Genomic DNA, 27324 nt, shown 5'->3' on the forward strand with positions numbered 1-27324 from the left:
GTTCGGGCTGGACTGTTCCCATGAGGCACAGGGTCAGACTGATTTGCATATGGCCATGTCTGAACTGGGGGGGCAGAGTGGGCTAAAGAACGGTGATGGATCAAACCCAGATCTGTTGACTGGGAGTGAGTGTTTGATTGGTTCTGATGCTCCGTCCATCACCACCCCTTTTGTACCGCTTTGTTCGCCATAAGTTGGCAGGGTATGCTCAGACGTGAGTCCCTTGCTCACTTTGCCACTGGATTCAAGCAAGCCTGGCTGAAGACGGCTGAAATGCCAGAAACCGGTCCTAGGAAGCTTGTTTCCGGTCCAGGGAAGACATGGCTTGGCAGTTCGGGCTGGACTGTTCCCATGAGGCACAGGGTCAGACTGATTTGCATATGGCCATGTCTGAACTGGGGTGGCAGAGTGGGCTAAAGAACGGTGATGGATCAAACCCAGATCTGTTGACTGGGAGTGAGTGTTTGATTGGTTCTGATGCTCCGTCCATCACCACCCCTTTTGTACCGCTTTGTTCGCCATAAGTTGGCAGGGTATGCTCAGACGTGAGTCCCTTGCTCACTTTGCCACTGGATTCAAGCAAGCCTGGCTGAAGACGGCTGAAATGCCAGAAACCGGTCCTAGGAAGCTTGTTTCCGGTCCAGGGAAGACATGGCTTGGCAGTTCGGGCTGGACTGTTCCCATGAGGCACAGGGTCAGACTGATTTGCATATGGCCATGTCTGAACTGGGGGGGCAGAGTGGGCTAAAGAACGGTGATGGATCAAACCCAGATCTGTTGACTGGGAGTGAGTGTTTGATTGGTTCTGATGCTCCGTCCATCACCACCCCTTTTGTACTGCTTTGTTCGCCATAAGTTGGCAGGGTATGCTCAGACGTGAGTCCCTTGCTCACTTTGCCACTGGATTCAAGCAAGCCTGGCTGAAGACGGCTGAAATGCCAGAAACCGGTCCTAGGAAGCTTGTTTCCGGTCCAGGGAAGACATGGCTTGGCAGTTCGGGCTGGACTGTTCCCATGAGGCACAGGGTCAGACTGATTTGCATATGGCCATGTCTGAACTGGGGGGGCAGAGTGGGCTAAAGAACGGTGATGGATCAAACCCAGATCTGTTGACTGGGAGTGAGTGTTTGATTGGTTCTGATGCTCCGTCCATCACCACCCCTTTTGTACCACTTTGTTCGCCATAAGTTGGCAGGGTATGCTCAGACGTGAGTCCCTTGCTCACTTTGCCACTGGATTCAAGCAAGCCTGGCTGAAGACGGCTGAAATGCCAGAAACCGGTCCTAGGAAGCTTGTTTCCGGTCCAGGGAAGACATGGCTTGGCAGTTCGGGCTGGACTGTTCCCATGAGGCACAGGGTCAGACTGATTTGCATATGGCCATGTCTGAACTGGGGTGGCAGAGTGGGCTAAAGAACGGTGATGGATCAAACCCAGATCTGTTGACTGGGAGTGAGTGTTTGATTGGTTCTGATGCTCCGTCCATCACCACCCCTTTTGTACCGCTTTGTTCGCCATAAGTTGGCAGGGTATGCTCAGACGTGAGTCCCTTGCTCACTTTGCCACTGGATTCAAGCAAGCCTGGCTGAAGACGGCTGAAATGCCAGAAACCGGTCCTAGGAAGCTTGTTTCCGGTCCAGGGAAGACATGGCTTGGCAGTTCGGGCTGGACTGTTCCCATGAGGCACAGGGTCAGACTGATTTGCATATGGCCATGTCTGAACTGGGGTAGCAGAGTGGTCTAAAGAACGGTGATGGATCAAACCCAGATCTGTTGACTGGGAGTGAGTGTTTGATTGGTTCTGATGCTCCGTCCATCACCACCCCTTTTGTACCGCTTGGTTTCTGAGTACCAGCAGGCTGAGAGCATCATTCATGCACCTACCTTCGTTCACAGCGCCAGCCTCATGGCGGTGTAAGCTGCGCAGATCTGGAAGACATGTTCACCAATCCAGAAGAGAGCCACACCCAAAGAAACGTGCCTTTTATTCATACCCCTACGCTAGCCTTGCATGTGGCGAGCCAGCCCACTTCCCTATACATTAGGGGGGGGAGGAACGTACACGCTACCATTCCGTAATCTTCCCTACTGACTGTACTATCATGGTTGCGTCCACTGTCCACTTCACTCAATAGACCATCAGTGTATGTTGACATGTACATGTCTGTACTCTGCATACTCAAGTCTGTCCGGCACATCCCCTCAAGACTTTGCATTGTATACTTTTATAATCGAGAATTACTTGCCACCTTCGCACATACTTTGCTCTCATCTCTTCCCGCTTTCTGCATAGTGAGGCATAGGTGCCATGCCATGTTTGTGTACATGGCTAGCCACGGTTTCCACAGTACATAGTGTCATTGAGACTGCTACGTGCACATGTTGTTTGTCATGTTGAATGTCATTATATAAGGTAGCGTGTTTATTCACGAGCAGTGGCTTATTCCATTTACATATTGCTGTCTTAAAGAGCAAACAAATGTTTTTCTCACAGGTGAATAGTGCGACCACAATGGCAGTCATTCATTACTATCCAAGAATGTCCAACTGCACGACGCTTCTAAGCTAACAGCCACCAATCTTGCGTACTTTCTTAAAAGGACGCCAACTCCCACAATCACACCAACATTCACACAGCTTTCTAACAACAGTTATCTGCTTCTCAATAACATACAGTCCTACGGAATGTGAGCAGGCATACCGCATGTCCTTACTGTTTCAAACCCAGTAACTTCCTGTGGCAATATTTATTCCCACCCACACAAACTAACTCCCAAACTTCAACTTGGCCTTCAATTCCTAGTTTGAAAACACATTTCAAGAAACAAACCAAACTAAAAGCGCCTTTGTTCAGAACAGAAGTCTCCCTCACTTCTGCAAAAGAAATGTATCGACTGCAGATACCACAAACTTCAAATAAAATACACTCCCTTTTAAATACGAACCACCAATTAAACTTTGTGAATTGTTACACAATTTTCAACACATGTCACACTCAAGGTCTGGCACACTTTTTTAACACGGTCTCCTACAGCCTTCTAACACACTTTCAAACTGTCCTTCTTTTAATACCAGACTACATTCAGATATTCTTTCGATCATCTTTGGAATAACAGGAACAGTGCCCATAATTCTCACCCTCTTTGCGGCCATCCTACTACTAATTCTACTTCTAGAAATGGCTACGCTCTCTATGGTAACAACTATGTCCGACAGAATATGCCTCTTCGCCAAGCTACATCAATACTGTAAAAAAAATGGAGAAACGTTTTGGCTTCCTGCCTCTATCTATTATCGGAGCTAGCTACAACATAACATTTATCTACACTTATGCAGTATGCGTACAACCATTGTTTCATTGCAAAACCTGCCCATTCGACTGGCAAATGGATGTATGCCTTGCCAACATCTCAACAATCGCTCCCGATATCCAGCAGGTAATGGAGTATCTTGAAAACCATGAACGTGATTGTTCTGGCAGCAGAGCAATGGCGAATGCAATGTAAAAATGAATCTCAGCGCAATGGGATTTCTGCGCAGCTGCGAAAGATCTCCTGCAACGTGCGACCTTTGACAACATCGCAGATTGCCTGCCCATTCAAATTACCGCTCCAACATTCGAGGAACATTACTGTCCTTTCGAGGATATGAATTGGATCGCTTCGCTTTTCTCACACAATGGCAACAATAGCCTCTTGGAACATTACGCATCTCAAGCCGCTGAAGAACTTCTGGACTGGAATCTCCAAGACTTGTAAGAAACTCACATTATTCTTGAATGGATTTTTTTCCATCTTTTTTCCATCTTTTTTGACTTTTTCCTTTACATCTTTTATAATACACTTCAATCCTACTACTTTGATATAATAACTTTCTAAGCATACTCAGACATCTGAACTCTATCCTCATTATTCCCCCCTACGTCTCCAGTCTAACCAGGAATCGGTGATGTATGGCCTATGCAAATACGCTATTTACTTCCAAAATTAACCTAAACCCGACACCCATTTAGAAACCACATCTATTCTTTGTGCACACACCTCTCTGCCTGCCTGTTATTCACAAAGCGCTTTCACACAATTTTACTCAAAGTCAGCCTCTGCTCAGAACCTCAAGATAAAAATATAAAAAGACAACTTTGTTTAGGAACTGGTTGGCACAGTGTGGTAATCGTAAACTACCTTTATTTTCATTATACAATGTATTTATTCATGTCTAATAGCTATTCTGTAGGTCACATAGAACTGTAACATATAATGTGCAATTCACTGATGCAGGAGCTTAGATTTGACTACAGCAGAAGCAATTGGAGTTTGTCTAAGCACGATGCATTAGCTCTCTACACAAGATTCTTTTTGAAACAGCTGAAGACAATAATGTACGGGTTGTCTACAAAGGTACAGAATGTGCTTCTCAATAGAGAAATGTTTGGATTCATCCTCAAAGATCCAATGTGGGTAGAACTAGTACCAATTCTGACATGCACCACATTGAATCTACTGTACAACAGATTGCTAACTATTCTACTATTGTTAATTTTCTGTTACAAAAAAGCACTGCCAAGGTACATAAAAAGTTTGATGACTACATTTTGCAATTTCTTTTTTATTTCTTTCTTCTCTTAAACGATACATGTGTTAATCATATCCTACCTTTATTTTCTTTATAGAATGTAGAGTCATTCAAGTGTAATAGCTATTGTTTATTTCACATGCAACTGTAACATGTAATATACAATTCACAGATGGTGGAGCTTACGTTTGAATACAGCAGAAGTGGTTCACCTTTGCATCAGCTGGATACCCTAGCTCTTGCACCAGTGGGTCCAATTAAGGCACTGAAATAAAGACATTTTCTATATAATGTTCACACTCCATCCCTTTATTAAACACAACCACTTACTTAGACACAACTCATTTTACCATTTTCCTTCTCTGGCATTTCAACATTCTGCATTATATTCTTCACGATTATTCCTTTATTCCTGCTTCCTAAAACAATACAATCGACTCGTCAGACCAATAGGGATGAGTAGTTCGTTTCACACTCACTGTATAGAATAAACGCACACTACCACTACTTACACAGGTATGCTACAGCGGCCAGTATCCTACAGCGCCCACAGTACATCACTTCACAGCAATAAACTTACGACTTACACTCACAGTTTCATCCTCGAGTCTTCATACCGATACCACTAAGTAATTTGCTTCCCACTCCCGCTAAACCCTAAACGCATACTAACACCAGCTGCACAGATATGTTACAGTGCCCACTATGCGACAGCGCCCACACCACATCACTTTTCAGCACTCAGCTCAAAGTTTAGATGTACGGTTTCATCCCAGAGTGTACCAGCACCTCACATCAGCACCATCTCACAGTGGGCAAAACAGCTCTTTCACACCAGTAGGGATAAATAATTTGCTTCACACTCCCTCTATAGCACACCCTACCCACCCTACAAACCTCACAGCGCTCCTACCCTCCTCTTTCCCACTTTTTCTCTCTTTTTTCCCCTTACTCACTTCAACGGAATCACAAAATGGCGGCCAACACTTCCTAGTTGCAACCGCTTGCACCGCTCGCAGCCAATCACCAGCAAGCTCGTGCTTGTAACACCTCAGCCAATCAGATGGCAGAATTCCCAAATATCGATATCTGTAAATTTCGATATTTCTCAAAAACTACTGTACGGATTTACACCAAATTAAAAAAGCATGCTTTCTAGACCAAGCCCCTTCTCCCTTCCAAATTTGGGGTAATTATGCTCAACCGTTCGACCTTTAGCCTTGTCTAAAATTTCCTATAAAAATTAACATTGAAAAAACAAGTTTTGGGAGCCACCATTTTTCTCGGCCCCCCCTTCACGTATCACCCCCAAACTTTCAACATAGGAGCGGGTTTCAACAAAGAATTAGTTTTGAAAATTTCGCGAAGATTAGACATTCGGCACCAAAGTTATTGTTAATAGAATGTTGCCATGTTCCTATAGTAACTAGGTCCTAACTATAACTACCTACTGGCAACCGTCAGTAGGTAATATATATATATATATATATATATATATATATATATATATATATATATATATATATATATATATATATATATATATATATATATATATATATATATATATATATATATGTTCCCAAAAGCCTCCGAGCTTTAAAGACGCACTCAGTGAGGAATTGTTCAACTTGAACTTTATTGACGCAGCAGCGGCTCTTCGGACCCGCAAATGATGTCCCTGACGCGTTTCAGTGCACACCTGCACCTTAATCATAGGGAAAGGCAAGTTGGAACACCAGAACTGGACTGCCAACATCTTTTACCCTTTCTAATGCATGTGTTCTCCAGTGAACAGCATGCTGGGAGCGGTAGTCCACAAGTCTTCCCCTTTGGTGGGTCCGGTGTCCAACAATGATTGTTCTGCCAATGTTCGTGTTAATTATCTGGAAAAAGATGTTGGCAGTCCAGTTCTGGTGTTCCAACTTGCCTTTCCCTATGATTAAGGTGCAGGTGTGCACTGAAACACGTCAGGGACATCATTTGCAAATTGAACAATTCCTCACGGAGTGCGTCTTTAAAGCTCAGAGGCTTTTGGGAACATATATATATATATTCACTGAAAAAACCATAGGTTTCACACACGTTATAGTTAGGAATTAGCATTTAAATAACCTTGCAAATTCACTGAAAAAACCATAGGTTTCACACATGTTATAGTTAGCGGAAATTTTACTGATAAAAAACCAATGAAATTCCCCTGTTATAGTTAGTGCAGGCAACTATAACTCACGCGACCGCAATCCTCTGCTGATGCTAATACTGTATTTAGACACTTATTTGCCCATGTCTTCTTCCATACATTTTTAGCTATACATATATTACAAATATTTTTTTTTCATAAAGACACATATGTCATCAGCAGAAGATTGCGGTCGCGTGAGTTATAGTTGCCTGCACTAACTATAACGGGGGAATTTCATTGGTTTTTTATCAGTAAAATTTCCGCTAACTATAACATGTGTGAAACCTATGGTTTTTTCAGTGAATTTGCAAGGTTTTTTAAATGCTAATTCCTAACTATAACGTGTGTGAAACCTATGGTTTTTTCAGTGAATTTGTACGTTTTTTTAAATGCTAAGTTACTTTACGCCATTCGTGGCGTGCACGCCCACTTAACGCAGTTCGTTCCGTGCGCGCACGGTGCGCTTCGCGCACGGTGCGCGCACAGTGCGCTTCGCGCACCGTGCGCGCACAGTGAGCATGCAGTGCGCTTCGTGCACCGCGCGCCCACTTTACGCAGTTAGTGCCGTGCACGCACGGTGGGCACGTGGTGCGCTACGCGCACCGCGTGCCCACGTTACGCTAGATGGGCCATGTACGCACGATGCACTTCGTGCACTGTGCGCACATGGAGGACATATGATGCACTTCGTTTTAAAAGATACTATTTTAATTTTTCGTAAAAGTTATAAGCCATGCACAGATGGTGCCCTTCGGGCACCATTTGCACACGGGGTCGAGAGAGTGTGGATAATTTTATTTTTTATTATTTTTGTTTTAAATATTTTAGTTTATCTCATGTTTAATAAGCAATGCACAATTGTTGCCCTTCGGGCACCAATTGCACACGGGGTGGGGAGAGTGTGGATTCTTTTTTGTTTTTTTATAATTTTTTATCGTACGCGTACGGTAAGCGTAATCGGTGAAATTAGCGAAAAAATCAAAATTCGGTTTTTGGCCTTGGGGGATCTTTGGGGACTCCCTAAACATGGCTATGTGTGTGGGAGCTGTCTAAACAGCCCCTTTACATGTTTTTGTGCTTTATATTTTAAAAATCACTCTCAGTGCGAGAGAGAAAATGGCGGCCGCCGCTTCCTGGTTATGGCCGATTCGAATGTTTACTAAGATCTAAGAGCCAATCAGAATCGCGCTCGCGCACGCCACCGTACGCGTACGGTAAGCGTACCGTAAGCGCACCGTAAGCTGGCTCAGATATATATATTGATTTAAAGGCTATTTTCTCAGAATCTACTGAACAGATTTACACCAAACCTACAAAAGGCACTTCCTTGACCTGAGGACTACCTCTCTGCCAAATTTCTAGTAATTCTGTTCAGCCGTTCGGGCTGTAGCCCTGTCTAAAGGTCCTATGGAAAAATGCATGGGAAAAATGCGTTTTGGGACCCCCCTTTTATCTCAGCCCCCGCTTGACGAATCCCCCCGAGACTTTCAGGGTAGGAGCGGAGCGTAGCGCCCCACCTATTTTGAAAAATTCGCGAGGATTCGTCGACCGGCGCCAAAGTTATTCAAAATAGAATGTTGCGGATTTCCTATGGAAACGTGGTCCTAACTATAACTACCTACTGGCGACCGCCAGTAGGTAATATATATATTTATTATATATATATATATATATATATATATATATATATATATATATATATATTCACTGAAAAAAACATAGGTTTCAGGGGTGTTATAGTTAGCTGGACTTTTCACTTGTACAAAACCATTGAAATTCCCCCGTTATAGTTAGTTCAGCTAACTATAACTCGCGCGCCCGCAATGCACTGCTGATGACGTCACATATTACATCACTCATGACATGGTCAGTGACATCACTCATGACATCACTGATGACATCTCAAATGACATCACTGATGACATCACTGATGACATCATCCAGTGAATGTGTGTTTTTCTGAAAATTAAATATGTTTTATATATGTATATCTCAAGGTCGATGGAAGAATAAATGGGTATATAAGTGTCTAAATGGATGATTTGTTTTTGAAAAATTGATTGTGTAACTGACTGATTAAGTGTATCATAGTGAATACATGGCTTAGTGAGTAATGTTTAAATATGTAAATATCTGTATCAGTCTCTCACTTTGTGTATAAGTGGCTGCATGGGTTGGTGAGTAGCTACATGGGTGTCTATATAGGTTATTAGTTGGTTTTTTGAGTATCAGTCTGAGTGTCTGCATGGTTCGGTGGGGGGTATTACGTAGTGCATAGGTGCATGAATGAGTGACTTACTGTTTGTATGGGTTGAACGCAGCATGTGTGCAGGACTGTATGGGTGGATGAGTGTGTGTATGGGTGTGTTAGTGAGTGAATGACTGTCTCAATAGTGTCTTTATGAGTAACTACATATGTTTTAAACTAGTATATGTGACTATTGGTGTATATATGTGAGTATATGTGAGAGTGAGAGATTGAAAGAGTTCCTGTATGAATAAGTATGTGTTTCTATAAGTGATTGTTTAAAAGACTAAGTATGTGTAAGTTTCCGTAGAAGTAAGTATGGTGGTGTGTGTATAACTGTATATGCAAGTAAATGTATGTTTGATTCTTTATTAGCATGAGTGACTATGTGTGTGAGTAACTCTATGGATGAGTGGCATTGTGTAACAGGATGTATAGGTGTATGAGTACATATGATGAGTGAGTACATGTATGAGTGACTGTATAGGACTGTTGGTGAATGAGTGGATGTGTATGTGGATCTTAGAATTACTGAAGAGGTTGTTGTAACTGGTATTGGTATGTCCATTGTTTTGAAAATTTTAGTCTCTATTTTTGAAAGTGTGTATCAAAGGTTATATTAGGGTGAGAGGAGGTCTGCCACTCTATCACAAGGATGATGTCATCAGTGATGTCATCAGTGATGTCATTTGAGATGTCATCAGTGATGTCATGAGTGATGTCACTGACCATGTCATGAGTGATGTAATATGTGACGTCATCAGCAGTGCATTGCGGGCGCGCGAGTTATAGTTAGCTGAACTAACTATAACGGGGGAATTTCAATGGTTTTGTACAAGTGAAAAGTCCAGCTAACTATAACACCCCTGAAACCTATGTTTTTTTCAGTGAATTTCTGAGGTTTTTTAAATGCTAATTCCTAACTATAACGTGCCTGAAACCTATGGTTTTTTCTGTGAATTTCAAAGGTTTTTTAAATGCTAATTTCTAACTATGCCTACAGAGATAGGACATGTGAAGAAAGAAGAAAAAATGCACAGAAAGAAACAAAAGAAGTGCAGAAAGAAGCAACAGAAGTCCTCAAATAAGAAGATAAGTGCAGGAAGAAGGATAACGTGCAGAAAGAACAAAAAGAAGAGCAGAAAGAAGCCTTGTTGCAAAATCATCCTGTACCCTCAACTTTTTCAGACGGATACTGGTGGTAACTGAGTCTGACTAACCAGTCCTAGAGCCAGTGCTATGTTAAAAGACACTTCGAAAACAGTGAAAACACCTACATACACTAGGGAACATTATGCGTTGGGGTCCCCCTGTGATTAGCATGACCTCCTCTGTAAGCCCCTAGTATATAATAGGGCATGGGGATTAAAACTACCTCTTAAAACAGGCCACAGGGCGTTTTTGCACACGTTAACTCAGGCCCCGTCCCCTCCATTCACCACTGTGTAAACACGCCCTGTGTGCATTTTTAGTTGGGAGATTAAGTTCATTTGAATCCTGAGGGTCCCTAGGGTCCAACTAGCCCACTAGGTACCTCCAGTAAGGGCCACAGAGCTGCGTTGCAGAGAGGTGTAAAAAGTGGCACGGCCTGGACCACCTCTCTGCAATGCAGCTCAGTGGCGCTTACTGGAAGCATTTGGTGGGCTAGTTAGCCCCCAGGGGCCTTCAGTATTGAAGGGAAATGATATCCCCAATTTAAAACGTGCCATAGTGCGTGTTTGCACACGTCACCTCAGGCCCCGTCCCCTCCCTTCACCACTGTGTAAACGCGCCCTGTGGCTGTTCTAAGTTGAGAGATTAAGTCCCCTTGAATCCTAAGGGTCCCTAGGGTCAAACTAGACCACTAGGTACCTCCAGTAAGCGCCACAGAGCTGCGTTGCAGAGAGGTGTAAAAAGGGGCTTGGCCTCAGAACACCTGGCTGCAGCGCAGCTCCCTGGCGCATACTGGAGATGCCTGTTGGGGGCGCGTTTGCAGAGTGCTGCACGGAGGGGGCATGGCCTCCGGCACGATGCCAGTCTTTTATTTATTTTAGTTTTTTAAGAAGGGGGGCTGTTTGGTTCCCCTTCTTATTCTAATTTATTGGCCCTGATGACCCCATCCCCCAGGGCCAGTCTCCTAATTATATTTTTTTGACCCCAATCCCCATGGCCGGCCACTGTTTTTTATTATTTTTTAAAAATATATATTTATAGACACACCTAGGACATGCTGGACAAACCGTACGTACCTATCACCATGACGATTTGCGTGATATTCATTAAAAGTCGACTATGCATGCAATGAATCCACGTGGAATGTATTTACACCACTAGTGAAGCTCTGACATGTCTGATGCCCTACCGTGCCTAATCCTGGTAGACACCCTTGTCGTTTATTTATACAAACATGGGTAGCTATTGACGGGCACATTTAATACACATGCACACCAAGCCATTCAAAGGGGATTCGACAACAATTCGACCAAAACTATGCAAGAAACCCCCCTCACGGTTAATAAAACACACATCCACTGCCGGATGTGTAATACTTTTTATTTTACTCTCTGGAAAGGGGACGAACATCACTTGAGAGTCACAGCGTGCTCCTGACAGAGCCCAATGCTGTGTTACACCCACCATTGCCTGCCGAGTGCCACACACCTCTGTGTTGTATTCCACTAGCTAGTGCATATGCTATGACACTCTCTAGCCCATGTGCACTGTAACACCACCCTGTGTATATGTCATGCCACACTTGTCTCCGCACGGGTTATATTGCCCCATCTAACGTGCCTTTCTCGATGCCTATGTTATAACGCACAGTGCTATGCCATACATATTACAATCTGGGATCCATATCTTTGTCACAGTGCATATGCAACGTTACACTCCCCAGCACATATTTTATATTACAACTTTAGAGACCAGTTAGGTTACACAACACTGCCCTGTGCATATTACACTCCAAGGCGCATATCGCATAGCACGCGCTAGTGCCTGTGCTATCTCGCGCTCTCCAATGAATCTGTCATTGCGCACAATGTATTGCATATTATATTTCACGCCCGGTTCATCTTATATCACACTTTTTGGTGCATAGTTTATACCATACACTATATCTAGTTTTCATTTTCAATCGTGCTCTCAGGACTATGTTCTATATAACACTGTGTTCACCTACCCTTTTCACGGGCATTACATTTTGCGATAGGGGGTGGAGGGTCAGGGGGTGTTTCTGCCAAGTGAGCCCGGAGTCACAGTCACAAACGTCCTCTTCTTCCTGAATAAAAGTGAGATTATGCTGCATACTTGTTCATATTTTAAGTAGTTCGCACAGACACAATGTTTTAAAAACAATAAAGTTCCTAATACCCGCCTTCTCTGAACAGTTAGCTTGCTGCCCCATCCCCTTCCTCCCTATCCTCTGTTGTGTGAATCCATGGACTAGCCTCCTCCCTCCTGCCATGCATGGTCTGATGTGCTGCCACTGCCCTCAATTTAATATGATGTACCAGTCCACTCCTCCTGCCCTCCATTGCCCAATTCTATGCCCCATCATTGACCTCCTGCTTAAACTCTGTGCTTAGCTTGCTGCCCCTATTCTCCTTCCCCCTGCCCTCCGATGTATTTGTGCATGCCCCTGCTCCATCCTTTTTGCCCACCATGTCCCATGGACCTGCCACTCCTATCTACTCTGAGTGTTCTGTTGAGCTGCCACTCCCCTCCCACCTGCCTAGCATTGTCAGATGACTGTAACCTGTCCCTGCCACCTCCACCCTGCCTGTCCACATGCCATGCCCCTATCCTCTTCCTCCTGTCCTACATGGTCCATTGTACTGCCACACCCTTCTGCCCTCCCTGGTCTGTTGTGCTGCAACTGCTCCTCCTGCCTGCCCCGTGTGGTCTGTTGTGAGGTCCCTTCCCCTGAACTTTCTTGCATGTGCACAGATCCTGACCCTCTCTTCTATCCTCCATCGTCCTTTGTGCATGCCCCTCCACCCTCCTTCTTGCCCATCATAGCCATTGTGCTGCCACTAACCCTCCCACTTGCCATGCATGGTCTTCTGTGCTGCCATGGCCCCTCCCACCTTCCCTGTGTGGTCAGTTAGCTGCCCCTGACCCCCTCCCACCTTCCCTCCATGGTCTGTGTGTATGCCATCACAGTCTCACTGTTGCTCTTCATGGTGTGTCTTGCTTCTAGTGCCCATCCTGCCTGACCTCCATGGCTATCTTGCTGCTCCTGCCCTGCCCCCTTGCCCCCAGCCCTACTCCCTCCCTCCTGGCTTGTCTGTTCCATTGTAATGCCCCTGATCCGTCCCTCCTGCCCTTTATGGTCTGTTATGCTGCAGCTTTCTCTCCTGTCTGTCCATTATGGTCAGCTAGCTACCATTGCCTCTTGCCCCTCTGTTCTCTGTTGTCCATGTGCATGGTCCTGTCCCCTCCCTCTTGCTTTCTATGGATTGTTGTGCTGCACTACCGTCCTGCATGCCCTGTGTGGTGTATTGTGCTGCTGCAAACCCTGATGCCTGCCCTGCAGGGTCAGTTTGGTGCACCTCTCCATGTCCCTCCTGTCCTCTGTTATCCAAGTCCATGTCCCTATCCCATTTCCTTCCATGATCCAATGTACCATACTTGCGAACATTTTGAACTTGGTAAGAGGGAGATTTTGAAAAAAAACTGGGGTATTGATTTTCCCCTTTGAGTTACATTGAAAAAGAGGATATTGTAGACAGGAGACAGATCAAATAAAGCCCATTTGAGCTTAAAAACATTGGACGTTTCCTGGCTGAATCGGGTCTGTTGGCATGTATGGTTGTACTACCATTGCCTCTTCCTTCTGCCCACAATGGTCTATTACATTGCCACAGCCTTGAAGGAGGGTAGATTTTGTATCACAGGGGGCCCCTGGCCCGTTCTGTCCACACCTGAAGTATGAGACCCTTGTCCTTGCCCTGCCAGCTGCATTTGTAGGCCGTATTAAATTGACCAGCGGGTCCTGTGTTGCTATATAATTATCCTGAGACATCCTTACCACTCAGCCAGCATAAAACCCCTGTGTAGGCCCTTCTGTTCAATATGTAGGCCTCTTTGTTAAATTGACCATAGCTCTGCAATTTTAGTGTATAGCAGTCTGAAGGCAGGTCTGCGAGGCCTTCTGATCCAAACTAGTAGCCCCCACCCTACCCGAGTGCTCTGTGCTCGGTATCAAAGTTCAACATCCCCCTGAAGCTGTCGACATACAGTAGGCTGCATCCTGGACTGGTACTTGCTTCCTGGGCAGGTTTCCCGCTTTTAAGGAAGTGGCAACCGCAGAGCGTCAAGTTAGGAGAACTGAGGAGATTTTATACATGAATATATTGAATTCCCGTACAATACCCATTATTTTCTGCTTGCTCTATGGAACTTACGATAAGCGATTGGCCTGAGAGACTGACCTTTTCACCCAGTCCATTGTCAGCATTAAGTGGGTAAATGACGAAATGTCTGGTAAAATCTGCAGACGAAGCTTTTGGGTAGCATACGTAGGTAGATGTAGCGTGCAAAGGAGCCCACAAAATGATATAAAAAGGGAGCACCCACAGATATCGACGGACTACCTCGCCGTCTGCATGTAGGTTAACAGGCAGTGCAGGTTTTCCCCAAGAGCTGGGAGCTCTTGTCTTCCTTTGCTTAAAATGTCTTCCTCTGCTTTGCTTGAAGTATCTTATTCTATTTTACCTATATGAAATGTCATGTTATGTTTAACCATTGTTCTCTTTACTTTTGCATTTAAAAGATTTTGTATTGTAATTGCAGGAATGCTTGCTCTAAGAGTAAACGTGAGTGTTCCTAGGTAACATTTTCCTTGGTGTAACTTGTTTCTCATGATGCATTTATAGATGTGCACTGTTTTCTCTCTCTCTGTCAGTACATTAATTGAGATACAGAGAATATTATGACAGCTGTATGATTATCTGGATTCTGTATTTTGTACTTTATGTCTCTATTCTGCGGTTTCTTTGAAGTTGCATCTTCTCATTAAACTGCCATTGTATTCTGCCTCCAATTCCATGTCTCATATGTCTGTTTTCTTCATTTTTGGAGCAAGCGTTCCTAGGCACCCCGGCTCAAATTAAGGTGCCCCTTTTGTCCCTGACTCACTCTCCTGCTCAGTTCTGTGGTGGCTCCCGGGGATCTGGGGACCGCCCCTAGCTTCCTTGACCCGTAATAGATCTTCCCTCCAACAGCCTCTCTTGCAAGTCCTGTATTGTTGGTTTGTTGCCCCTGCCCCCCTTTCCACTGACCTCCATAGTCTGTTGTGCTTCCACGGCCCTTCCTGCCTGCTCAGTGTGGTTAAATTGTTGCCTTTGCACCCTCCTACCTGCCTTCAATTTTCAGAGTCCGTGCCCCTGGCCTCTGCCTCTCAACAGTATCCTAATGAACAACTAGATTGCTAACATTCTATATTTATTACAAAAGTGTGGAACGCCTGACATCATCTTGATGTAATCAAAACTGTAATACCTAGAGCATTTCCTTTAGAAATTACATATATGAGAGGGTCTTATTGGCATCAAAATTATGGTTAGTGCTCTAAAAGACTAAAATAAGGACATATTTTCTGAGTTTTCAAATAGCGGCAAAGCACTTTTAAATTATTTGTTATCTTTATGTTTTTTTATCCAGTTGACCACTTGATTAAATGTTGCACTTAGGGGAGAGGATGTGGTGTTACTTCCAGAACTGCAGACTTTGCAACTGGGGAACCAGGTTGAAGTTTCTGCTTCAGCTCGACATTCTGTGATTCTGGTCAAATCACTTAGTCTCCCCATGTCTACAACCAAAATGAATTTGTTCTTGTGTGATGTAACCAATGCTCATGTAAAGCACTCCAATACCTGACAAGTCTGCACTATATAACACTGCAAAAACACAAAATAATAAGTGTTTTGCACACTTCTGTCATTGGGCTATATTTGGGCTACATCTGGGTGATTTTGGGCTACATTTGGGCTCTTTTGTCTCCGGTGGCCATCTTGGGAGATTTATTTGTTATGAAGTTTCCTAAATTCCTCATGTACTGCAGTCTCCTCAGTAGGAAATGCTTTCAGTTTTTTACTTTGATTCCACCATGAAGGTATTCAGATATGTCACACATTTGCCATAAATTCTGAATGTTAGCACTCTAGTTGCTCATTAGATCACTGTAGTAAAACTACTGCACCATGGAAGTCTGCTCCTGGTATTAAAAGTGCATGTTTCAGTCTGCATGTCAGAATTTTTTAATGAAATAGAAGAGGATTTGAGAAGTCACTCAAAATGTGCCCTCATTTTCTTTCTTCAGCATTAATCATAATTTCTATGGCAAAATGAACCTCCTCATTGTGTTCCTTTTTAAATTAAATGTTTTAAGTGTTACCAGTTTATTCCAATCAAGATGGCTTCAGGTGTGCCATACTTTTGTCATAATGAAGACAGTAAGCGCTCTAGTTGTTTTTAAGAACATTCTGGGACATTCTGTCATTGGGCTATACTTGGGCTACATCTGGGTGATATTTGGGCTACATTTGGGCTCTTTTGTCTCTGGTGGCCATCTTGGGAGACTTATTTGTTATGAAGTTTCCTAATTTCCTCATTTACTGCAGTCTCCTCAGTAGGAAATACTTTCAGTTTTTTACTTTGATTCCATCAAGAAGGCATTCAGATGTGTCACACATTTGCCATAAATTCAGAATGTTAGCACTCTTTTTGCTCATTAGATCACTGTAGTAAAGCTACTGCTCACCAGGGAAAACTGCTGCTGGTATTGAAAGTGCATGTTTCAGTCTGCATGTCAGAATTTTTTAATGAAATAGAAGAGGATTTGAGAAGTCACTCAAAATGTGCCCTAATTTTTCTTTCTGCAGCACTAATCATACTTTTTATGGAAAAATGAACCCCCTCATTTTGTTCCTTTTTAAATTAAATGTTTTAAGAGTTATCACTTTAATCCAAGCAAGATGGCTTCAGGTGTGCCATACGTTTATCATAAGTAGGACTGTTAGCGCTCTAGTAGTTCTTTGGAACACTCTGGGAAGCTGCAGTAGAACACAAAGGAATCAACTGACAGTCTCTGCCCTTGTTGGATGTACATGTTTTACTGAGAATGTCAGACTTCATTCTCACATGACTGAGAAAGATAATGTGAATTTACAGAAAATAAGCTCTCAGTTTAGCCTATAGATCACCTTCCAAACCTCTGTGGAAAAAGCATGAGAAAATATTTTTCTCTCAATCATGATATCCCAGCAGAAGGCTTTTTCACATGGTGAAATCACCTTAGAACATACCACAATTCCGAAAATGAGTATGGTACCATCAACAAATGATTTATAATGTAACTAAAGTCTTAAAACCTTCTATCAACTGCAATGCTTTTTAATGAGGTGCTATCATGTATATTGGTCCCAAGATGGCTGCCAACACTTCTTGGATGAAGTGCTGACAGCCAATCAGATCTCAGGATGAGATGTGTGGTTAGGCTCCGCCCACATATATATATGCTTTTAAATGCTATTTTCTCAGGAAATACTGAACAGATTTACACCAGACCTGCAAAAGGCACTTCCTTGACCTTATGGCTACCTCTCTGCCAAATTTCAAGTAATTCTGTTCAGCCGTTCGGGCTGTAGCTGTGTCTAAAGGTCCTATGGAAAAATGCATGGGGAAAACGCGTTTTGGGACCCCCCTTTTTTCTCGGCCCCTGCTGGATGAATCCCCCCGAGACTTTCAGGGTAGGAGCGGAGCGTAGCGCCCCACCTATTTTGAAAATTTCGCGAGGATTCGTCGACCGGCGCCAAAGTTATTCCAAATAGAATGTTGCGGATTTCCTATGGAAACAGGGTCCTAACTATAACTACCTACTGGCGACCGCCAGTAGGTAATATATATATATATATATATATATCTCATGTGATCAAGGGCAAGTGGTGCCCGAAACGCGTAATCAAGAGCAAACAGAAATAAAACGCTAAATTGCCTGCATTTTGGTGGTTCGTCGTTTCTTTGCGGCGGATGCGAGCGCTAACAATGCTGCAAGTTGACAGAGGATCTTCTGTGATTTATATATATATATTATATATATTACCTACTGGCGGTCGATAGGAAGAGCAATTTTAGTTTGGCTTCTAACTTTGGCGTCGTTTGTTGAATCTTCATGAACTTTTCTAAACTAATTCTTTGTTCATATCAGCTCCTATGATGAATGCTTGGGGGTGATTCGTTGGGGGGAGCAAGAAAAAAGGAGGGTCTCCATGTTAATTTCCATAGGAAATTTTAGACAAGGCTACAGGTAAAACGGGTGAACGGAATTACTCCAAATATGGCAGGGAGAAGGGTCTTGGTCTAGAAAGCACACTTTTGTTTAGTTGGTGTAAATTTGATCAGTAGTTTTGGAGAAATAGCGATATTTACAGATATCGATATTTCTGAATTTTGCCATCTGATTGGCTGAGACGTTACAAGCACAAGCACGAGCTTGCTGCTTATTGGCTGCGAGCGGTGTGAGCGGTTGCAACTAGGAAGTGTGGGCAGCCATTTTGTGATTCTGTTGAAGGGAGTAAGGGGAAAAAAGGGCAAAAAAAGGAGGAGAGAGGAGGGTAGGAGCACTGTAACCTCTGTGGGGTGTTTAGGGTGTGCTACACAGGGGGGCGAAGCAAACTACTTATCCCTACCGGGCTGAAAGTGCTGGGCTACGGAAATTAAGTGAGGTATCACCTAGAGACTGATGCTGCTAAGTTGAGCTGATGTGGGACTCGGGGATTAAAGCGTGAGCCCAAACTGTGTGTTTTATGTTGTGAAGTCAGGTGCCCTCTCCATTGCACCACACCTGTGGAAGAAGTGTCAGCATGTGTTTATACCTACTAGGATGAACTACTGACCCCTACTGGTCTGGAACTGCTGGGGTACGGAAAATATGTGAGGTATTGTCTAGAGTCTCATGCTGCTAAGCTGAGCTTCTGCCGGACTCGGGGATGAAAGCGTGAGTCCAAACTGTGTGTCATATGCTGTGAAGTCATGTGCTCTGGCCGCTGTGCCACATCTGTGCAAGTAGTGTCAGCATGTAGTTATACCTACTCGGAGGAACTTTGTTTCGAATATTGTAAGTTGTGTATGGCGTTTAGGGGGTGTTATACAGTGAGTGCGAAGGTAAATTTGTGCGTATCAAATCAATTCAGTATTTGGAAAGTGCAAACTACTCACTCATGCGGGTCTGATGGCGCTGGGGGAGTAAGCTGAGCTGCTGCTGGACTCAGGGATAAAGGCGCTGAACTACTGACCCCTACCGGTCTGAAAGTACGGGGTACGGAAATTAATTGGGGTATTGCCTAGAGTGTTATGCTGGTAAATTGAGCTGCTGCTGGACTCGGGGATGAAACTGTGAGCCCAAACTGTGTGTCCTATGCTGTGACGTCATGTGCTCTGGGTGCTGTGCCACACCTGTCCAAGTAGCGTCAGCAATATTTTATACGTAGTAGGAGGAAGTTTTGTTTGGAACACGGTTACTTGTATATGGTGCTGGTAAGTGATCCACAGCACTTGCAAAGGCAGTGCACCCAGGACATGCAGCAGACGTGCAAGGTATAGGTGGACATGAATGGAGTCGACCATGTGTTCAGGATGCCCTGCTATGCGTCAGTGGCTCTGCTTGTAGCTGCACTGGCTTGCCGTGGGCACATTTTGTTTGATGGCGCTTAGGAGCGCATCCAGAGGGGAAACGTCAGTTTGCATTTGAACATGGAATAGACTGGTTGCTGCTAAAACAGTTTTGCAATTTTTTAATGATGCGTAGTGAAGTACATATGAACTAATGTCAATGTTTTAAAACTTTCAGTGTACCCCTGAAGAAGGGCTACTAAATGCCCGAAATGCATTGGGTTAAAAAGATCCACTATCAAGGATGATTTATGTATTTACATGCTTCAAGAAAGGCCTGGATGGGCATATCTGTCGCAGAATAAACTTTCACATGCATAAAGCGCCCCACATGTGACAGAATTAAACAGATTAATCAAAAAAGAAACAAGGAGTACATGGAATTAATTGGTATGAAATATGGATAAAGTTTATGGAATATTGTGTGGTATTGATCACGGAGTATGCTGTGCGTCCGGCGGAGTGCAATGGCGCTCCTGCTCCAGATGAATTCTATTTGCACACGGTACTTGGGCAGATCGTGTTACCGGGCTGCACGCTAAAGGACTATTACTGGACAAGTTGAAGCAATTAAATATTGAAAAAATAGGTGTGCACTTGGGCCCCCTTCAAGATGTTTTTCATAATGACTGCCCTTCATCCAATGTTGCACCCTCACAAGGAGTACGATGAAATGGAATTAAATGGAAATCGTCACGTGTGCTGGCAGAAAATCTCTTTTCATCCTGAGAACAGAGTTCGAAAAAATTGATGGACGGCACTTTGCAGTATATATAACTGAGTGTTAAAATAAGTACCTCACTAATGCGCAACAATATGTGTTTAAATTGAATGTTATGAAACTCGACAATCTTGTATAACTGATGCTCAGTTAACAGCTAAGGGTGGGCGGGGTACTGGTACAAAGTGGTTTTGGGAAGATTGCTGCAGCTGGGAGTGTTGAAAACGAGAGGGTTTGAGAAAGTGCCTTATGGGAGGTGTAGCTATTTGGTAGGTTGTCATCACGGGATTGGCTAAATTAGTGGGAGGAGTCACGGGTTTGTATTTGAATAGTTAATAGTGGGAACGATGGAAAGATGGTTTGGCGTGAGGAGTAAATTCAGTTTCGTTGTTTTTCGAAGGAAGGTACGAACGCGTGTGCATGGGGGTTTGACATCAGGGTAGAGGTCATTTTGGTGATAAGAATAACATTTATTCGTGGAACGTTTAATGAGATAGATAGAGGTTAAGGCAAAGAGTGGGGGGATAAGATGGGAGTTGCAGATTTCGCAGGGCACATTTTGTTTGATGGCGCTTAGGAGCGCATCCAGAGGGGAAACGTCAGTTTGCATTTGAACATGGAATAGACTGGTTGCTGCTAAAACAGTTTTGCAATTTTTTAATGATGCGTAGTGAAGTACATATGAACTAATGTCAATGTTTTAAAACTGTCAGTGGACCCCTGAAGAAGGGCTACTAAATGCCCGAAATGCATTGGGTTAAAAAGATCCACTATCAAGGATGATTTATGTATTTACATGCTTCAGAGAAAGGCCTGGATGGGCATATCTGTCGCAGAAGAAACTTTCACATGCATAAAGCGCCCCACATGTGACAGAATTAAACAGATTATTGAAAAAAGAAACAAGGAGTACATGGAATTAATTGGTATGAAATATGGATAAAGTTTATGGAATATTGTGTGGTATTGATCACGGAGTATGCTGTGCGTCCGGTGGAGTGCAATGGCGTTCCTGCTCCAGATGAATTCTATTTGCACACGGTACTTGGGCAGATCGTGTTACCGGGCTGCACGCTAAAGGACTATTACTGGACAAGTTGAAGCAATTCAATATTGAAAAAATAGGTGTGCACTTGGGCCCCCTTCAAGATGCAGAGAGTTCGGCATCCAACGGGAGCTTCGGAATTGCAAACCAGACTGTTGCTTCTTTGATGCCTCCCTCGATCTCTTTAATGTTAGCTGACAGCGGACTCGCGATTGATGCACGATGTCCGCAGTTTTATGACTGGACCACCGAGGAGCGATCTAGTGTCCTCGTAATTTAAACTTCGGGGAGTTGAGCAGATTCTTTAACTAGTGGCAACAAGCTGATGAATACGGCCCGCCTCTATGAAATATACCGGATTTATTCCGTCACATGTGGAGTTATTACACTCTTTTCCTCGCGGAGCCCATGCGCCCGACCTCTTTGTGCTTCAGCCCTCAGTGTAGGGCTTTCTCCTGAGGCCCCTATTTCCCCCATCACAGTCCTGAGGAAGTCCCTGCTGTAAGGTTGACAGTAACCTACATACTCTCTGGGGTCGAAACGTTGACATTTTTATGTTAACCAGCCTATCAACAATGGACTATTGTTACTGTGTTTTGCTACATAGGCTTGGCCAATAATAATTGCAATATCTCATGTGGCAAAATAACAAGTGTATTGGATGCCAAATGTGAATTGTTGGATTGCACTAATTACCTTTCCTGTCTATATCACTCCATCCTTCAAAAAAATCACGCACTTTACCTTTACTTCACTTCCCCTTCTTCTGGGTACATTTTCAATACAAGCCTGAAAGTTTTTTCATATGATTGCAAAGATGAGGATGTGATTAAATAACATCTCTCAGTCATTTAGTGTTGTGATTCCTTTTATGTATTGTAACGATCTGTGTAACGTTTTCTGTTTAGAGTATTGTTTGCAGGGACCCATCTTTACTCTACTGCCAAGCAGGGGAGTCACTCCTTGACCCCAAGGGAGATTTTTTCAGTCTTCTAGTCAGGATAGAACGTCGAAGGTCCAGGATATATGTTTCAGAGTTTCATCCAGGGTAATCTAAAGTCGCAAGGACTGGGTTCCCATACTTATACTAAGTTTGGGGGTTGGACATACTCCAGGGACCCACCTATGGGAGGGTTTGGAAAGAGGGGTGGTTACACCCATTTCCTTTGTCCAGTTTCATGCCAGAGCAGGGGCAGGTAGCCCCTGCAACCGGTTTGAAATGGACTATGCACAGGGACACCAAGTGTGTCCCCAGTGCAGGATTTCAAAGCACCAGAGATTGCTCTCGCCCAGCCCCAATACACATCTGCCTGTCTGGGGAGGTGGTTATATCTTCCTGGGACAGGAATCCTATTTCCAGGCCTCCCCTGCCAGAGTTTCTGTCAGTAGCAGGAGGCCAGACCTGTGTCTGTGGCAGAGGCATCCATTTTGTGATGCCAGCACTCTAGAAAGTCCTACCGGGTTAGACCAGTGTGAACATGTCTCTCCCTCTAGAAGGGTGGAATGCTTCCCCTGCTGCCAGAACTGGTGGGGGGGGGGGTAGTATTCCAAAGCGTTTGACACCAAACATGAAATGTTTCCACGCAGCCATCCCAAAGTTACCACAAGGTTATAATGCACTTAAGAGTATATGGTCAGGCTGCACCACAAACAGCATCAGAGGAGGTACTCCGAACGCTGCAGAAAGGGTTCTGCTCATGTAGGGGCATCCTCTCACATAAAAACCAAGCACTCTGCCTTCAGGATTGTTAAGGCCTGCCATAGGAGTGACATATAGGTTTTATATTTGTGTGCAATGATAGTGATATAGGTAGCCTATACCACTGTGAGGGGTGCAAGCACACCCTTATACAGGCGGCAGTAGCAGACCTGTGGTGCCATTTTGGAGTGCTTCCCAGGGGTGGCATAATACATGCTTCAGCCCCTGGTAGGCCTCTGAGGTACCTATGCCCTAGGTACATAGTATAACATATACTAGGGGCTTATAAGGCACTCCAGAATCCAATTAGATATGTACCTAATGTACATACCAACCATTTTAGAGAGGAAGCAGCTAGGCTAGGGTCCTGATTAGCAGGGCCACAGCCAGAATAAGGTAAAAAAACTGTCAAACACCAGCAAAAAGTGGGGGTACCCATATGAAGCATATCCTACTCTCCTACACAACCCCCCCCCCCAAATGAAGGGAAATTAAACTAACCTTGACCAGTTGAGTCTTCATGTTCTAAGTGGAAATACCTAGAGAGTCCATCTGCATTGGCATGATTACTCCCAGGTCTATGTTCCACTGTAAGGTCCATCCCCTGTAGGGAAATGGACCACCTAAGCAGTTTGGGGTTTTCACCCTTCATTTTATTTAGCTATAAGAGGGGCTTATGGTCTGTCTAAACAAGAAAGTGAGTACCAAACAAGTATGACCTCAACTTCTTCAGAGCTCAAACCACAGCATAGGCCTCCCTCTCAATGGCTGACCAACGTTTCTCTCTAGGGGTCAGCCTTCTGCTTATGAAAGCTACTGGCTGATCCTGACCTTCATCATTCAATTGTGACAGTACATCCCCTACCCCCAATTCCGATGCATCTGTTTGGACAATGAACTTCTTGGAGTAGTCAGGACTCTGCAGAATGGGAGCCGTGCACATAGCCAGCTTCAGGTCATCAAATGCCTTTTGAAAGTTAGCTGTCCACTGAACCTTTTTGGGCATCTTTTTAGAAATTAAGTCATTCAGGGGAGTCACTATCGATCCATACACCTTGACAAATCTTGTAGAGTACCCAGTCAGGCCTAAGAAGGCTCTCACCTGAGTCTGGGTAGTTGGAGCAACACATTCCATTATGGTCTGGATTTTGCTCTGCAATGGTTGAACCTGGCCTCCACCTACAAGGTGGCCCAGGTACACAACCTGACTCTGCCCTATCTGGCACTTAGTAGCCTTGATAATTAGGCCTGCTTTTAGCAGGGCCTCCAAAACATTCCTCAGGTGGACCAGGTGATCCCCCGAGGTGGAGCTAAAGACAGCAATATCATCTAGATATGCTGCACTAAAGTCTTCCAGGCCTGAAAGGACTTGATTCACCAACATTTGGAAGGTGGCAGGTGCATACTTCAAACCAAAGGGCATTACCACAAATTGATAGTGCCCACTAGGGGTAGAAAATGCTGTCTTTGGCTTTGCATCATCAGCTAGTCTGATCTGCCAGTAGCCAGCTGTCCGGTCAAATGTGCTTAGAAACTTGGCTGAGGCCAAAGTATCTATTAGCTCATCTGCCCTGGGGATGGGATGGGCATCAGTCCAAGTGACTACATTGAGACCCCTGTAGTCTACACAAAACCTCATTTCTCTCTTTCTATCTGTGGTGTGAGGTTTAGGTACCAGGACTACTGGACTAGCCCAAGGGCTTACTGAGGGTTCAATCACACCCAAACCCAACATCTTTTGGACTTCTGTCCTTATACAGTCCCTGACATGGTCAGGTTGCCTGTAGATCTTATTCTTCACAGGTAGACTGTCCCCAGTGTCCACTTCATGAATGCACCAGGTGGTCTGACTTAGAGTCAGAGAAAACATATGTCTAAACTGGCTGAGAAGGTCTCTGCAGTCAGTTTGCTGCTGGGCGGTGAGGCTGCCTGCCAAGGCTACACCATAAACTGACCCATCATCAGGGTTCTGAGAAAGCAGGTCAGGGAGTGGGTCACTCTCTTCCTCCTGTCCTTCATCAGAAGCCATGAGCAAGCCCATGTCTGACCTATCAACATATGGTTTTAGTCTGTTGACATGAAATACCCTGTGGGGACTCCTAGGGGTTCCAAGGTCTACCAAGTAGGTAACCTCCCCTTTCTGTTCAACACTTGTATGGGGGCCACTCCATTTGTCCTGGAGGGCTGCTGGGGCCACAGGCTCCAACACCCACACTTTCTGTCCTGGCTGATAAACAGTCAGTACAGCCTTTTGGTCATGCCAGGCTTTTTGCAGTTCCTGGCTAGCCTCAAGGCTTTTGTTTGCCTTTTTCATGTATTCAGCCATCCTGGAGCGGAGACCAAGTACATAGTCCACTATCTCTTGCTTTGGGGGCTTGAGAGGTAACTCCCATCCTTCCTTCACCAAACACAATGGACCCCTGACAGGTTGACCAAACAAAAGTTCAAATGGGCTGTAACCAACCCCCTTTGAGCCACCTACCTGTATGCAAATAAAAGGGCAAGAGTACGTCTTATTTTCGCGTAAGCTTCTCTGTGAGTCCTTTAATCATGACCTTTATGGTTTTGTTGAATCTCTCAACTAAACCATTGTATTGTGGGTGATAGGGTGTGGTAAACTTGTAGTTCACTCCACACTCCTTCCACATAGCAGTCAAGTAACTAGACATGAAGTTTGCACCCCTGCCAAATACTACCTCCTTAGGAAAGCCTACTCTTGAGAACACACTCAAGAGAGCTCTTGCCACCACAGGTGCTGTAGTGGTCCTTAGGGGAATTGCCTCTAGGTACCTGGTGGCATGATCCACCACCACCAGTATAAATCTGTGCCCAGATGCTGTTTGGGGATCCATGGGACCAACAATGTCAATCCCTACCCTTTTAAAGGTAGTGGTATCGGGGGGGCCTTTGTAGTGCCACCTGCTTTGCCAATGGCTTGGCAGGTTACACAGGAGCAACAAATCTCTTTGTGTCTATCACATGTGGGGCCAGTGAAAGTGAGGGACAATTCTGTCCCAAGTCTCGTTATGGCCCAGGTGTCCTGCAAGGGAATATCATGGACTAGTGTCAATAGTAACCCCTAAACTTCAGAGTTATAACCAACCTCCTGGATGCACCAGGTTTGGGGTCTCTACTCTCTGAGTAAAGGAGTCCATCATCCCAATAAACTTTATGGTTGCCACTAGCATTCCCAGCAGCCTCATCAGCAGCTTGCTTCCTGATGGGTTCAAGAGAGGGGCAGGTTTTCTGCTCCTGGCTCAGATCAGACCTGCAATGGCTCCCTGCTCCCAAGAACTCAACCTGGTCAGGTTCCAGATCAATCTGGGACTGTTCATTCTTCAGGCTCAAGATCATCTCCCTGAGGAGAGTGATCAACATTCTGAGTCAGGTGGGAAGGTTCTGCCTTAACCCTACTAATCCTCCTCTTGCGAGGCACCTGGTCCATTTTTCTAGAATCCAGGGCCTGTCCAGCCTTAGACATTTTGGTATGTGACCTAGTCACAGCAAAGACATGAGCAGGGATCCCTAACTTTTCTGCATGTGTCCTGAGCTCCACTTCAGCCCAGGCTGAAGTCTCTAGATCATTGCCAAGCAAGCACTGCACTGGTAGATCTGCACTTACCACAAGCTTCTTAAGGCCAGTTACCCCTCCCCAGGAGAAGTTAACAAGTGCCAGAGAATGGTCTGTTCTGACATTGCTAGCATTGGTCACTTGGTACATTTCACCAAGTATAATCTGCCCAGGATCCACAATATCTTTTGTCACCATTGTGACACTTGCTCCTGTATCCCTGAATGCCCAAGCTTCCACTCTATTTAACAAAGGCTGTTGTCTGTATTTGCCCAGATTACTGGGACTCACACAGGGGGACATATCCATGCCCCCATCACAGACAAGCACAGCCTTAGTTGGAACTCTGACTAGGCCAGAGTCCATCTCAGAACCTAGGGTCAACCCTACTACACCCTAATTCCGAACATTGCCACCACCTATTGTAGCTGTACTAGGGGGAACGGTTGCCTTAGGGGCAATAGTGGCTGGAGTAGATTCTTTGGACTTGCTGCAGTCACTGGTCCAGTGAGTTTTCTGTTTACAGATTTTGCACCAAGGTTCCTTTTGGCCATTTCCTTTGTTTGACTGTGACTCCCCATTAGAAGAAGATTTTTGGGGCCCTTGAGAAGACTTCTGGTCTTTACCCTTGTC

The sequence above is a fragment of the Triturus cristatus genome, chromosome 7, assembly GCF_964204655.1.
Source record: "Triturus cristatus chromosome 7, aTriCri1.1, whole genome shotgun sequence".
Taxonomy (NCBI): domain Eukaryota; kingdom Metazoa; phylum Chordata; class Amphibia; order Caudata; family Salamandridae; genus Triturus; species Triturus cristatus.